This window comes from Lissotriton helveticus, chromosome 10 (genome assembly GCF_964261635.1).
Source record: "Lissotriton helveticus chromosome 10, aLisHel1.1, whole genome shotgun sequence".
Taxonomy (NCBI): domain Eukaryota; kingdom Metazoa; phylum Chordata; class Amphibia; order Caudata; family Salamandridae; genus Lissotriton; species Lissotriton helveticus.
In genome coordinates this window covers 256357478-256372670 of record NC_136071.1, presented here as the reverse complement: position 1 = coordinate 256372670, position 15193 = coordinate 256357478, and the positions used below count along the sequence as shown (strand labels likewise).

The window sequence follows — 15193 nt, the reverse complement described above, 5'->3', positions numbered from 1 at the left end:
CCCATTCCTCCTTCACTAGGCTGAGAGGCCCGCGAACGGGGTGTCCGTACAGGAGTTCGAAGGGGCTGAAGCCGAGGGACTTCTGGGGGACTTCTCGGTAGGCGAAGAGGAGGCACGGTAGTAGCACGTCCCACTGGCGGCGTAGGGGTTCTTCTAGCCCCATGATCATCCCCTTGAGAGTGCGGTTGAACCGCTCGACCAGTCCGTTTCTCTGGGGGTGATAGGGGGTTGTGAATCGGTAAGTGACCCCGCACTGCTGCCAGAGGGATTTCATATACTTTGAAATAAAGTTCGTGCCCCTGTCACTGACGACTTCCCGGGGGAAGCCCACTCGAGAAAAGATCCCCATTAAGGCTCGACCTACTACTGGTGCTGTTACAGTTCGAAGGGGAACCGCCTCAGGATAGCGGGTGGCGTGGTCCACCAGGACCAGGATGAATCGATGCCCTTGTGCTGTTCGGGGGTCCAGGGGCCCCACAATGTCTATTCCCACCCTTTCGAACGGGGTGGTCACAACGGGGAATGGTTGAAGAGGTGCCTTGAGTTTGCGGCCGCTCTTCCCGCTGGCCTGGCAGGTCGGGCAGGACCGGCAGTGGTTGGAGACGTCATTTCTCATTTTGGGCCAAAAAAAGTGAGTCACCAGGCGGTGGTAGGTTTTGTCTTGCCCCAGGTGCCCAGCCAGGGGGACATCATGGGCCAAGTTCAACAGGAAGTCTCTGAAGTGGAGGGGCACCACCAGCACTCGACCGGCCCCCAGCTCTGCGATTCTCTGCTCGCTGTACAAGAGATCATTGTCCCAATAAACCCAGTGGGCCCCGGTGGTGTCTCCTTGGCCCTGGGCGAGCGCTTGCTGTCGCAGTCCCTCGAGGGAGGGACAGGTCTTTTGCTCCTGCCGGAATTGTTCTTGGGTGGGCCCCCCTTCTTGACGCCACTGAGCCAGGTCGGGAAGTTCGGGGGGCTGTGCGGACCCCTCTGGGGTTGGTTCCGGGTGGTCGGTATGGATGGAGTCGTCTTCGGGAGCGATCGGGGGAGGAGGTGCTGACCATTCGGGTTCTTCCGGTCTAGGGATGGTGCGGGTGGCCATGGACCGGGTGGTCACGCACGCCCAGTCCGGGAGACCCAACATCCCCAGATGCTCTCTTCTTTCAACAGCTGCCCACGGGGAGCTCTCGAGATCGTTCCCCAGGAGGCAGTCCACGGGGGCATCGTCGCGGACAGTTACTTTTAGCATGCCGGACACTCCTCCCCATTCGAAGGGGACGCAGGCCATCCGACACAGGCTCTCCGAATTGTCTGCCGATCGGACGGGGCAAAGAACGTTTGGCAGGATTTGTTCTGGGGTCACCAGGTGACAGCGGACGGCCGTCACACTGGCCCCGGTGTCACGCAGGGCTTCGGCCTTCCGCCGATTTATGCTCACCCATTGGCTGTACTTCCGAGTGTTGGCTGGCAGGGGAGTCCGCGGGACCATGTCTCTTCCCCCTAGGCAGGCCAGGGTCATGGCGGCAGGTTCCCACTCGAACTGCTCCGACTCGTATGCTTCAGTGTCTTCGGAGACTTGTTCTTCTCCTAGGACGGCGGCCGCCACCTGGCGGGGCCCGGGAGCCGGGTTCTTCGGGCAGGTCGGGTCACTGGCGTAGTGGCCGACTCGCTGGCATCGGTGACACGTAACGTTGGCTCGGAACCCCGGGCGCATCGGGGGGTTTCCCCGGCCGGCTGGGGGCGGGGTGGTGTTAGCGGGAGTGACCGGGACAGCGTCTCTGCCCCGGCCCGGTCGTCCTCCTCCTCCTCGGGGACGATGATGACCTTGGTTGGATCTGTTCTGCTCATTCGGCCCACTCCGGGCCACTCGGGTGCTCTCCCACCGGTCCGCCTCGGTGGCGAGCTGCCGTGGTTCAGTCAATTTACTGTCGAGGAGGTGCTGCCTGAGCTCGACGAAACAGTTGTTGGAGAGGTGCTCCCACACAATGAGATTGAAGAGTTGTTCGTAGGTGGTTACGTTGTTACCCTTGATCCACCCCTCGAAGGCTCGGCTGAAATAGTTTACGTACTCCAACCAAGTTGTACCTGGGATCCGGGTGCAGTTGCGGAACCTCTGGCGGTACATTTCGGGCGTAAGCCCATATCGGCTGAGGAGGGCGGCCTTCATGTGGTCATAGGACGTCATTTGATGGTCCGGAAGCTGCAGCAGGGCATCACGGCCCTCATTGACGAATCTTCCCCATAGCCCAGCTCCCCAGTCACTTCGAGCGATCCGGTGGGCCGTCATGGCGATCTCGTAGGCCTTGAACCACTGCTGTATGTCGTCGTTCCGGTGGTATTCTCGGACCACATCCTTGGGGATGTGGACCTTCTGTTCGGTAGTACCCGGGGAGCGCGGTGGCTCGGGCACCCCTAGGTTTGTGTTCAGTTTGCGTATTTCTATCTCTACTAGTTTGCACTCGTGTTCGTATGCCAGTCTTTTTTCTTCGAGATCCCTCTGTCTCTGTTTTTCCTCCCGCTCTTCTCTGAGCCGTAAGTGTTCTAAGTTTATTTTCTGTTCCGCCAGTTTCAATTCTCCGTCTAATTTGAGCCGTGCCAAGTCCAGCTCGTGTAGTCTATTTTTTTCCCGCTCCTGGATCTCTTCTCGGGAGGGACCTGTTCTCCGTTCTTCCGTCAGGGTGGTGTTGACTTCCGGGGCTTCGAGGTCCCGGGGTGTGGCGGTATTCGTCTCTGTCCAGGCCTCTAGGGCGTTTTTGAAGTCTTCTTTTGTGCTTAGCCCGGTGGTAGCAATGCCTAAGTCCATGCAAAATTGTTTTAGCTCTCGGTGGCTGTATTCCTCCAGCTTTTCCATCTGGAACTTCTCTGCCGATCCGCTCTCTTTGGTCGTCATTGTGGTTTAGTCGTAGGGTGAGTTACTATCTGTACGGTACGCGTTGGTTCGGATCGCGCCGCTGGCCACCAATGTTAGACGGGGACCTGGAGGGTCGGCCGAGCACAAGGGGAGAGGCCTCCGGTGAGGGCCGTCCCCAGCGATCGTACAGACAAGTAACTTCCCCCCCACAGATGGACACCACACGAAGATCAGATTAACACCTTTTATAGGCAGCTCTTGAAGTAAGGTAGTACGATACAATGAGATCAGGACACGATGATCCTCTCAATTCTAGTCTCTATTAGGGAAGGGGGTAGCGGGACAGTCTTGGTACCCGTAGGTACGGCGGTGTGTTAGACGGGGACCCTGAGGGTCGGCCGGATACTGCGGGAGAGATCCCCGAGGGGGACCGTCTCCGGCGATCGTACAGACAAGTTACCTCCCTCCCCACAAACAGGCACCACACCAGGTCGAGTTCAATACTTTATATAAGGTTCGTAAGGCAAGGATATCAGCGATACAGGATATCTCGGACCCGGGGGTCCTCTTACTTCTAGTCTCTGTAGGGAAAGGGGGTAGCGGGACAGTCTTGGTACCGGATCGGTACAGGTAGTGGTAAGAGGCGAGCTCACAATCCTCGAGCTGGAGTGTCTGTGGATCGGGCCGCGGCAGCGCCAGCAGGCCAAGATGTTAGTCTCATAAGGCAGAGGGCCGCGGCAGCGCCAGCAGGCCGAGTCGATGGTTTCACGAGGCAGAGGGCCGCGGCAGCGCCAGCAGGCCAAGACGATGGTTTCACGAGGCAGAGGGCCGCGGCAGCGCCAGCAGGCCAAGACGATGGTTTCACGAGGCAGAGGGCCGCGGCAGCGCCAGCAGGCCAAGACGATGGTTTCACGAGGCAGAGGGCCGCGGCAGCGCCAGCAGGCCAAGACGATGGTTTCACGAGGCAGAGGGCCGCGGCAGCGCCAGCAGGCCAAGACGATGGTTTCACGAGGCAGAGGGCCGCGGCAGCGCCAGCAGGCCAGTCACAGATGAGTTCTTCTCGGGTCTCTCGACTCCAGGATACAACTGGCTTCCTGGTCTGGCCCTGCCCCAGTTATAGGTCTGGTCCCCTTTGATGTCCGGACCCTCGCGCCTGGGGGGCCGGGAGATCCGGGATGAGGGAGTCCAGACACCCAGCAGGGGGGGTGGAGCCAGCGCCCAGGGCGGCCTGGGGTGATCGACACCTGGCGGAGGAGAGCCGTTGACGATTCTTTTCTCCCATTGACTCGCCAAGTGGTCGCTCTGCCTCCTGGGGGGAGGTTGGTGCCTCGATGTCGGGCCCGGCCGGGCCCAGGGTGAGGGTCGAGTTGAGGCCACGCGGCCTCGTGCTGCAGTGCCCCAAGATGGCGGCTGGGCCGAGGCCGTGGTGTGGATGGTGACCCGGGCCAGCTGGGTCCGGAGCTGGTGTCTTGTGGGTGAGGGATTGCAGTGTACTTCGGGTGGTCGTCGGAGACTCTGGCTGGGGATGCAGGGGGAGCCAGGGTCCAGGTCCCATTGCGGGGAGGGGGGCAGCCCGATCATGCGGCCTGTCCAACATGCGTCCCCCCCAGCTGAAGGCGGGGAGAGTCAGCCATCTTCCTGGGGACTCTCCTCGCTGAGGCGGAAAAAGCGTGACAGGCCGTCGGCGTTGGCGTGGTCCTGGCCTGGACGATGTTCTACCGTGAAGTCCATCCCCTGCAGGGAGATGGACCAGCGCAACAGCTTCGGGTTCTCCCCCCGCATTTGCATCAGCCATTGCAGGGGTCGGTGGTCTGTTTGCACCCGGAAGTGGGTGCCGAAGAGGTAGGGCCGGAGCTTCTTGAGTGCCCAGGCTACGGCGAAGGCCTCCCTCTCAATGGTGCTCCAGCGCTGTTCTCGGGGCAGCAGGCGTCTGCTGATGTAGGCCACTGGTTGGTCGACCCCTTCAGCGTTGAGTTGGGAGAGGACGGCCCCAATACCATGATCGGAGGCGTCCGTCTGCACGATGAATTCCCGGCTGTAGTCGGGAGCCTGGAGCACGGGGGCCGTGCACATGGCGGCCTTCAGTCTCTCGAAGGCCGACTGGCAGTCCGGGGTCCAGTTGACGGTTTTGGGGCCCTTCTTGGAGGTGAGCTCTGTGAGGGGCCCCATGATGCTGCCATAGTCCTTCACGAACCGCCGGTAGTATCCGGTGAGCCCCAGGAAGGCCCGGACCTCCGTTTGGGTCGTAGGGGGTCGCCAGGCCTGGATGGCAGCAATCTTGAGTTGGAGAGGGGCCACCAGCCCGCTTCCCACTTGGTGTCCCAGGTAGGTCACGGACCCTTGGCCAACCTGGCACTTGCTGGCCTTGATGGTGAGCCCGGCTTGCTGGAGGGCGTGTAGAACCTCCCGCAGGTGGCGGAGGTGGTCGGTCCACTGGTGGCTGTACACAGCAATGTCGTCCAGGTAGGCGGCGCTGAAGTCTTCCAGGCCCGCCAGTACCTGGTTTACCAGCCGTTGGAACGTTGCCGGGGCGTTTTTCATGCCGAAGGGCATTACTTTAAAGTGGTAGTGCCCGTCCGGGGTAGAGAAGGCGGAACGTTCTTGGGCCCTAGGGGTGAGGGCGATCTGCCAGTAGCCCGCTGTTAGGTCGAAGATGCTCAGGTAGCGGGCGGCCCCCATCCGGTCAATTAGCTCATCTGCCCGGGGGATGGGATGAGCGTCGGTCCTGGTAACTGCATTCAGCCCCCGATAGTCCACGCAGAACCGGAGCTCAGGGGCAACGCCCGGGGCGGCTGCTTTGGGAACCAGGACGACTGGGCTCGCCCAGGGGCTGTCTGAGGGTTCGATCACTCCCAGGGTCAGCATTTTGGACACCTCGGTCTGGATGCAGTTGCGCACCCGATCGGGTACGCGGTACGCCCGGTGTCGAATAGGAGGGCTGTCCCCGGTGTCCACATCGTGAAGGCACCAGGGGGTGACTCCGGGGGTGAGGGAGAACAGGGAGGCGAACCGCCTCAGGAGCGTTTGGCAGTCTTGGCGTTGCTCCGGAGACAGGGCCTCGGAGAGCTGGACCCCTTCCACTGAGCCATCCCGTTCGAGGACCCTCAGTAAGTCCGGAAGGGGTTCGGAGTCTTCTTCTGTCCCATTATCGGTAGCCATCAGGAGGCTGAGTTCGGATCGCACAAAATGGGGTTTGAGCCTGTTGGCATGGAGGACCCGTAGGGGGTTCCGGGCAGTCTCCATGTCGATTAAATAGGTGACGGGCCCCTTGCGTTCGATCACCTTGAAGGGCCCGGACCATCTGTCTTGGAGTGCACAGGGTTCAACCGGGGACATCACCCAGACCTGTTGTCCTGGTTCGAACTCAATGGAGGACGTGTGCTGATCGTACCACCTCTTCATGTCCTCCTGACCGGCCTCGAGATTGGCTTTGGCGGTGTCTCGGAACCGCCGGGTCTGGTTGCGGAGAGCCAGGAGGTACCTGTAGATGTCCGGGGGAGTTTTCTGGGGGGGCTGCTCCCAACCTTCCTTGACTAGGCTGAGGGGGCCCCGGACGGGGTGCCCGTACAGGAGTTCAAATGGGCTGAAACCGAGGGATTTCTGCGGGACCTCCCGATAGGCAAACAGGAGGCATGGAAGTAGCACGTCCCACTGGCGTCGAAGGGGTTCTTCTAGGCCCATAATCATTCCTTTGAGGGTGCGGTTGAACCTCTCAACCAGTCCGTTTCCTTGCGGGTGATAGGGGGTCGTGAATTTGTAGGTGACCCCGCATTGTTGCCAGAGAGACTTCATATATTTGGAGATAAAGTTCGTGCCCCTGTCACTGACGACCTCCCGGGGGAACCCCACCCGGGAGAAGATCCCCATCAGAGCTCGGCCCACCACGGGGGCCGTCACAGTCCGAAGAGGGATGGCCTCGGGGTAGCGGGTGGCGTGGTCTACTAGGACCAGGATGAACCGGTGTCCTTGGGCTGTTCGAGGGTCGAGGGGCCCCACGATGTCTATTCCCACTCGTTCAAACGGGGTGGTGACGACCGGAAAGGGTTGTAAAGGTGCTTTGATTTTTCGGCCACTTTTTCCGCTGGCCTGGCAGGTGGGGCAGGCCTTGCAGTGGTTGGTGACATCCTTTCGCATTTGGGGCCAGAAAAAATGGGTCACCAGGCGGTCGTAGGTTTTATCCTGTCCCAGGTGTCCGGCAAGGGGGACATCGTGGGCTAAGTTCAGGAGGAAGTCTCGGAAGCGAAGGGGCACCACCAGCACCCGACTGGCTCCTAGTTCTGCAATTTTCTGCTCGCTGTAGAGCAGGTCGTGATCCCAGTAGATCCAGTGGGCCCCCGAGGTATCCCCTGTGCCCTGGGCCAGGGCTTGCTGCCGGAGTCCTTCGAGGGAGGGACAGGTTTTCTGTTCGGCCCGGAATTGTTCCTGAGTGGGGCCTCCCTCCTGACGCCATTGTGCCAGGTCAGGGACGTCCCGAAGCTGGTCGGATCCTTCTTCTGTTTGGGTCGAGGGACTGGCTTCTGGGGCGGCCTCCTCTGGGATGAGCGTGGGAGGAGGTTCCGGCCACTCGGGCTCTTCTAGACTGGGGACCGCGCGGGCGGTCATGGACCGGGTCGTGACGCAGATCCATTCGGGGAGGCCGAGCATCCCCAGGTGTTCCCTCCGTTCGACAGCTGCCCAGGGAGAGCTTTCGAGGTCGTTTCCTAGGAGGCAATCCACGGGGGCATCATCGCGGACAGTCACCTTTAACATCCCCGTTACTCCTCCCCACTCGAAGGGGACGCAAGCCATGTGGCACAGGCTTTCGGAATTGTCTGCTGAGCGGACAGGGCAGAGAATGTTCGGCAGGATTTGGTCTGGAGTGACGAGATGGCGTCGGACCGCCGTTACACTGGCCCCGGTGTCGCGGAGGGCTCCCGCCCGGCGGCCATTAATGTTGACCCATTGACTGTACTTCTGCGTGTTGGCGGGAAGGGGGGCCCGCGGAATCATCTCTCTCTCCCCTAAGCAGGCCAGTGCCATGGCGGCGGGAGCCCATTCAGAGGGGTCGGTCTCGTACTCTTCTTGGTCTTCCGGGACTAGTTCTTCCCCTAGGGCGGCCGCTGCGACCTGGCGGGGGGTAGTGTTCGGATTCTTTGGGCAGTTGGGATCACTGGCGTAGTGGCCGGGTCGCAGGCATCTGTGGCACATAACGTGGGCCCGAAAACCGGCCCGGATGGCAGGGCTTCCTCGGCCGACCGGGGTCGAGGGGCTCCTGGGGGGTGACGAGGGGCCGGGGTCTCTCCCCCGACTCTGGCCTCCTCCTCCTCCTCGGGGGCGATGGGGCCCTGGGTACGGTCTGGATGATTCGCTGGGTCCGTTCCGGCCAACTCGGGTGCTTTCCCACCGGTCGGCTTCGGCGGCGAGTTGTCGAGGTTCGGTTAGCTTACTGTCCAAGAGGTGTTGGCGGAGCTCCACGAAGCAGTTGTTCGACAGGTGCTCCCATACGATAAGGTCAAAGAGTTGTTCGTAGGTGGTCACTTTGTTGCCCTTGATCCACCCCTCGAAGGCTCGGCTAAAGAAGTTCACGTACTCCACCCAGGTTGTACCCGGAATCCGTTTGCAGTCGCGGAACCGTTGGCGGTACATCTCAGGTGTGAGCCCGTATCGAGTGAGGAGGGCGGCCTTCATGTGGTCGTAGGATGTCATCAGCTGGTCCGGGAGTTGCAGCAGGGCGTCCCGCCCTTCGTTGACAAACCTCCCCCATAATCCGGCTCCCCAGTCGCTTCGGGGAATCCGGTGGGAGGTCATTGCCACCTCATAGGCTTTAAACCACTGCTGTATATCATCGTTCTTGTGGTATTCCCGGATGACATCTTTGGGGATGTGAACCTTGGGCTCGGTAGAGGCAGGCAGGGTCGGTCGTTCGGGGAGCCCGAGGTCTTTATTCTGTTTCTGGATCTCCAGTTCTTTGAGATTGCGCTCATGTTCGTACGCTAGTTTCTTTTCCTCTAGCTCTCTCTGTTTTTGCTTCTCTTCTCGCTCCTCTCGGAGCCGTAAGTGTTCCAGAGTTATTTTTTGTTCCGCCAGCTTGAGTTCCCCATCCAAGCGAAGTCGGGCTAGTTCTAACTCGTGGAGTCTGCTTTTTTCTCTTTCTCGGATCTCTTCCAGGGAGAGACCCGCTCTTCTTTCTTCAGTTGGTGCGGGGCTCGTCTCGGTTGTTTGTGTTCGGGGTACGGCCGTACCCGTTTCCGCCCAAGCTTCTAGGGCTCGTTTGAAGTCTTCCTTTGTGCTCAGACCTGTGGTTGGGAGACCAATTTCTATGCAATATTGCTTCAGTTCTCGGTGGTTGTAGTCTTCCAATTTTTCCATCTGGAATTTCTCCGTTGTTCCGCTCTCTGTTGTCATGGTGGTCGTGTGCCGTGGGTCGAGTGACTTTCTGTACGATTATGCGTAGGTTCGGATCCCACCGCTGCCACCAATGTTAGACGGGGACCCTGAGGGTCGGCCGGATACTGCGGGAGAGATCCCCGAGGGGGACCGTCTCCGGCGATCGTACAGACAAGTTACCTCCCTCCCCACAAACAGGCACCACACCAGGTCGAGTTCAATACTTTATATAAGGTTCGTAAGGCAAGGATATCAGCGATACAGGATATCTCGGACCCGGGGGTCCTCTTACTTCTAGTCTCTGTAGGGAAAGGGGGTAGCGGGACAGTCTTGGTACCGGATCGGTACAGGTAGTGGTAAGAGGCGAGCTCACAATCCTCGAGCTGGAGTGTCTGTGGATCGGGCCGCGGCAGCGCCAGCAGGCCAAGATGTTAGTCTCATAAGGCAGAGGGCCGCGGCAGCGCCAGCAGGCCGAGTCGATGGTTTCACGAGGCAGAGGGCCGCGGCAGCGCCAGCAGGCCAAGACGATGGTTTCACGAGGCAGAGGGCCGCGGCAGCGCCAGCAGGCCAAGACGATGGTTTCACGAGGCAGAGGGCCGCGGCAGCGCCAGCAGGCCAAGACGATGGTTTCACGAGGCAGAGGGCCGCGGCAGCGCCAGCAGGCCAAGACGATGGTTTCACGAGGCAGAGGGCCGCGGCAGCGCCAGCAGGCCAAGACGATGGTTTCACGAGGCAGAGGGCCGCGGCAGCGCCAGCAGGCCAGTCACAGATGAGTTCTTCTCGGGTCTCTCGACTCCAGGATACAACTGGCTTCCTGGTCTGGCCCTGCCCCAGTTATAGGTCTGGTCCCCTTTGATGTCCGGACCCTCGCGCCTGGGGGGCCGGGAGATCCGGGATGAGGGAGTCCAGACACCCAGCAGGGGGGGTGGAGCCAGCGCCCAGGGCGGCCTGGGGTGATCGACACCTGGCGGAGGAGAGCCGTTGACGATTCTTTTCTCCCATTGACTCGCCAAGTGGTCGCTCTGCCTCCTGGGGGGAGGTTGGTGCCTCGATGTCGGGCCCGGCCGGGCCCAGGGTGAGGGTCGAGTTGAGGCCACGCGGCCTCGTGCTGCAGTGCCCCAAGATGGCGGCTGGGCCGAGGCCGTGGTGTGGATGGTGACCCGGGCCAGCTGGGTCCGGAGCTGGTGTCTTGTGGGTGAGGGATTGCAGTGTACTTCGGGTGGTCGTCGGGGACTCTGGCTGGGGATGCAGGGGGAGCCAGGGTCCAGGTCCCATTGCGGGGAGGGGGGCAGCCCGATCATGCGGCCTGTCCAACACGGTGGAACGGTGATAGCTCACAATCCTCGAGCTCGGTGTTCGGACGGGTCAGACCGCGGCAGCGCCAGCAGGTCCCGAAGAGGTCGTAGGTGGCAACGGGCCGCGGCAGCGCCAGCAGGTCCCAACGAGGATGAAGGTTACAACGGGCCGCGGCAGCGCCAGCAGGTCCCACGAGGATGAAGGTTGCAACGGGCCGCGGTAGCGCCAGCAGGTCCCACGAGGATGAAGGTGACAACGGGCCGCGGCAGCGCCAGCAGGTCCCACGAGGATGAAGGTTGCAGAAGGCCGCTGCAGCGCCAGCAGGCAGGACAATAGTTCACAAGGCAGGGCTGCGGCAGCGCCAGCAGTCCGTCAAGGATGAGTTCGTCGCGGTGTCTCTCGACTCCAGGATACAACTGCCTTCCTGTTCTGGGGCTGCCTCAGTTATAGGTCTGGCACTCTTTGATGTCCGGACCCTCGCTCTTGGAGGTCGGGAGGTCCGGGATGAGGGAGTCCAGACACCCAGCAGGGGGGTGGAGCCAGCGCCCGGGGAGGCTGGGGGTGATCGGCACCTGGCGGGAGAGAGCCATCGACACCTCTTACTCCCATTGACCTGCCAAGTGGTCCGTTCACCTCCTGGGTGGAGGGTGGTGCCGGGATGTCGGGACCTGGCCAGGCCCGGGGTTGGGGTCGAGCTGAGGCCACGCGGCCTCGTGGCGCAGTGTCTAAGATGGCGGCTGGCCCGGGCAAGGGTGCTGACGGTGGCCCAGGCCAGGGACACAGGGATTCCCAGGAGCAGACGTCCCATGGGGGACGGGTTGGGGGTTGCTTCTGCGGGTAGTACCTGGAAGGCCGGTACCAGGGCCCTGTCATGCGGGGAGGGAGCGAGCCCTTCATGGGGCCTGTCCAACATGAGTGCAGAGTGCAGAGTGCATAATGAGTGCAGAGTACATAGGGAGTGCAGAGTGCATAGGAAGTGCAGAGTGCAGAGTGCATAGGGAGTGCAGAGTGCATATGGAGTGCAGAGTGCATATGGAGTGCAGAGTGCATAGGGAGTGCAGAGTGCATAGGGAGTGCAGAGTGCATAGGGAGTGCAGAGTGCATAGGGAATGCAGAGTGCATAGGGAGCGCAGAGTGCATAGGGAGCGCAGAGTGCATAGGGATCGCAGAGTGCATAGGGAGCGCAGAGTGCATAGAGAGCGCAGAGTGCAGAGAGAGTGCAGAGTACATAGGGAGTGCAGAGTGCATAGGGAGTGCAGAGTGCATAGGAAGTGCAGAGTGCATAGGGAGTGCAGAGTGCATAAGGAGTGCAGAGTACATAGGGAGTGCAGAGTGCATAGGAAGTGCAGAGTGCAGAGTGCATAGGGAGTGCAGAGTGCATATGGAGTGCAGAGTGCATAGGGAGTGCAGAGTGCATAGGGAGTGCATAGGGAGTGCAGAGTGCATAGGGAATGCAGAGTGCATAGGGAGCGCAGAGTGCATAGGGAGCGCAGAGTAGTGAGTAGAGTAGTGAGTGCAGAGTAGTGAGTAGTGAGTGCAGAGTAGTTAGTAGTGAGTGCAGAGTAGTGAGTAGAGTAGTGAGTAGTGAGTGCAGAGTAGTGAGTAGTGAGTAGAGTAGTGAGTAGAGTAGTGAGGTGAGTAGAGTAGTGAGGTGAGTAGAGTAGTGAGTAAAGTAGTGAGTGCAGAGTAGTGAGTAGAGTAGTGAGTAGAGTAGTGAGTAGCGAGTAGAGTAGTGAGTAGAGTAGTGAGTAGTGAGTAGAGTAGTGAGTAGAGTGTGCAGAGTAGTGAGTAGAGTAGGGAGTAGTGAGTAGAGTAGTGAGTAGAGTAGTGAGTAGAGTAGTGAGTGCAGAGTAGTGAGTAGTGAATAGAGTAGTGAGTAGAGTAGTGAGTAGTGAGTGCAGAGTAGTGAGTAGAGTAGTGAGTAGAGTAGTGAGTAGAGTAGAGTAGTGAGTAGGACACCACAGGCAGCAGCTGTGCAAGCTTCTTACACTCACAAGGAGACCACAGGCAGCTGAGGTGCAAGCTTCTCACACTGGCAAGAACGACATCACAAGCAGCAGTGGTGCAAGCTTCCCTCACACACTCACAGCAGGTACTGTGCCAAGGCAGCAGCAGCAACAGAGCAAGAGTCCCTTACAAAGAACAGGCACAGCACAGAGATGCACAATGCAATCTTCTCATACTCACAGGCAGCAGCGGTGCAAGCTTCCCACACTCACACGAAGGACATCACAGGCAGCAGCTGTGCAAGCTTCTTACACTCACAAGGAGACCACAGGCAGCTGAGGTGCAAGCTTCTCCCACTCACAAGAAGGACATCACAAGCAGCAGCGGTGCAAACTTCTCACACTCACAAGAACGACATCACAGGCAGCAGCAGTGCAAGCTTCTTACACTCACAAGGAGACCACAGGCAGCAGAGGTGCAAGCTTCTCACACTCACAAGAAGGACATCACAGGCAGTAACGGTGCAATATTCTCACACTCACAAGGAGATCACTGGCAGTACACACCACATGAACACACTCCATAACACATAGCAACAATACATTGGCATTTACAATGCCATTAGCTCAAACTCAAATAAATCCGAGCCCGATTGCATTTCTAATGTTTGTTTGTAATCGGCATGACTGGTGTTATAATAGCCTAACCAGTACGAAAATGAAAAAAATCAACCAAAGCCAGAATTTTTTCCTCTGGTCAGTGTGCCCTTTAAACAGTAATCATAAGGTGAAAGGAGTTTAAAATGTGTTCTAAAGCTGCCTTATTGATCTGTGACTGATAGCTACACTTAACAAATATTTATTATTATATTATAAAGAGTGCCCTTCAATTATCATGGTCCGGTCCTTGCCGAAACTTATAACATTTATTTTATTTATTTGAGAAGTTTTATATAGTGCAAACATGACCCGTTAGGGTATCAGAGCGCTGTACACTGAAGCAGACATATTAAAGTAGTATAGATGTGAATAGTAAATACTGTACATATACCATGTTAAGCATACAAAATGAGAAAAAGAAAAACAAGAAACATAGTAGATATAAAGTAACAATTGCATAGTAGAATGGGAGTTCAGGGTTGTATACACGAAATAATAGTCAATTTGAGTGGCTTCAGGTCTATTATTTAAAGTTATTTATTCAGGAGCAACCGTTTTTCTTATTTTTTTGAATGAGGAGATCGAAGGGCTAGGTCTGGTTTCAGGAGGAATTGCATTCCATATTCTTGGGCTAAGACCAGAGAAGGAGCTGTTATAGGTTCTCTTCTTTCATGAACAAATGGGTAGTTATTTATTAATTACTGCACTTTTATATAGGTGAACTTGGCCCAAAGGCATTGGAGTGATTTAAATGAGCATCAGTTCCATGACACAAGACCAAATCATTTTTATTTTAGGCATTGGGAGATTGATTTGCCAGGAATCACAGGATGTTGAGCCGATGCCAGGACACGAACATAGTTCCAACTTCCCAAAGTCAGCAGCTCTATCCGCAGTGTGACATCCTCTGTAGTTTGTTCTTTGCACAAGGTGGTCTCACAACAAGGCCTATACAGATACATGCACACAGCCTGCACCAAGACCTGAAAGACCTTGTGGCCGAGGTACAACACCAGGGCCCTAGTGAGGAAGAGCCCCCTTCGCTTACTCAGCCCCACCCCATTCCACCACAGCCTCAGGGCGATGGCCAGCAGGGGAGGGGTCAAGAAAATCACACAGCTTCCAATGCTCCAGCAGGGGTGGGGGCAGGTGGGGGTGATGCAGGCTGAGGGGTAGATGGGCCAAGCGGACGCAAAACCACCTAGCAATCCGGCGAGACCCCTGCATACACCCTCCATTGCCCACCATTGCCTGATGGTGCTGACCCGACGGGGAGGTGTCAGAGGAAAGACACTGCCTCTGGTGGCCGAGGTAAGAATAGCCCAATGGCAAGAGCAACATCTGGCCCCCAGCAAGGCCGATTTGGTGGCTTATCGTCCACTGCCTACCATGGCCTGAAGTGCGATGGCCTGGCACGGGAGGAATGAAGCAAAGGACAGAGCTGCTGACACAGGCACGGGATGGAGGAAGGGTCCAGGGTGAAGATGGCTCAAGGGCCTTATCACCAGCCTACCCTGCAGGGCTGCTTACTCTCTTCGTCCCCCACCTCAGTTTGACCTCACAGCAGGGGAGGGGACACTGCTTCTGGGGGTCTGCCAGGCCCAATGAAAGCCAAGCTTAATTCTGCCAAGCTGGCACAGTTCTGGTTTAGCAACGCGACTGCAAGCCCTGCCCTTTGAAACTGAGAGCCTGCCTACGCATGTTGTTGGCCCCATATTAGAGTGGCCAGGTGGGGGGCGAGAAGACAGAAAGGCTCTGTGGGGGGTTGACAGAGGCCCTAATAAAACTGGCCCAAAGATGACACTTACGCACCGGCCCATCACCCAATGCCCAACTGACCACCGTCCCAATTCAACCCTGATAACATTGAGCCTTACGGTCCAATTTAACTGTAAGGAAATGCTGGACATACGTAATATGCGCTCAGCAGTGCCCCTGGGGCACTGGACTTCTCAATAAACCTTTTGCAGATATGCTATGAAAAAGTTTCCCAAGTCGGACATGTCACTCGTAATACAGAAATGAGATTTCTTAAAATGGCAATTACAAAGAATTGCTGCCAGCATCTGAGCTCAGACGACGTGATGAAAAA

At 58.1% G+C, this 15193-nt stretch overlaps 1 protein-coding gene across 7 annotated transcripts in view; it reads right to left on the bottom strand.

Annotated features, from left to right (window-relative positions):
- LOC144786230 (mitogen-activated protein kinase kinase kinase 3-like) overlaps nucleotides 1-15193 on the bottom strand; it is a 512077-nt gene that overhangs the window by 238354 nt on the left and 258530 nt on the right. The window lies entirely within an intron of this gene.